Raw genomic sequence first — 695 nt, 5'->3', positions numbered from 1 at the left:
ATGTCTAGAGAAGAACTTCTGTAAGCATTGCTAGGTCCTCCAGCATTTCTCTATGCTCAACATCTGGTAGAAATATACCATAGAAGTCCTGGAGGTGCTAGAAAATGTTTAGAGCGGATATACTGTATTTTGTCAATTATGAGTAAATGAAACCATGGATAGTAGTCATGTGGATATGGGACTGATGCTGTACGTGCTGTATGGCAAAAAGATAATGAGCACTAGTTGCTTGTAACTGACCAACTGGTTACTTCCAGTTGGCTTCAAATAGGGTTGGTGAGTGCTGCCATCTTGCCCTCCTCTTTAGGCACTAAAAGAGTTTTATTTCCACAAAGAACTGACTTGTTGCCAACAAGTCACTGCAATCCATTTACAGGAAGCAATACTTGCTGATAGTGCTGGCAGTCACTGCTTCTTCAGAATAGTTTGATACCAAATGAAGGGTGTGTGTGTGGGGGGGGGGGGGGAGTTTTCTCAATCCAGCCAGTGTTCTGCAGACTCAAATCATATCCAGAACCAGGCACTTGGCATTGGCTCCTATGTTGTTTCTTTTCTAATCTTACAGATCTTCCTTCAAGGCAAGAGAGAGAGAGAGAGCACTTTCTCCTTTGAGGGCACACACACCTCTCAGTCTGGTTACTGTAGAAACGAAATTGGCACTGGGATGGAATGCAATCCCAAAGCTAATTAAGGTA

This window comes from Anolis sagrei, chromosome 4 (assembly GCF_037176765.1).
Source record: "Anolis sagrei isolate rAnoSag1 chromosome 4, rAnoSag1.mat, whole genome shotgun sequence".
Taxonomy (NCBI): Eukaryota; Metazoa; Chordata; class Lepidosauria; order Squamata; family Dactyloidae; genus Anolis; species Anolis sagrei.
This window is presented reverse-complemented; position numbering follows the sequence as displayed.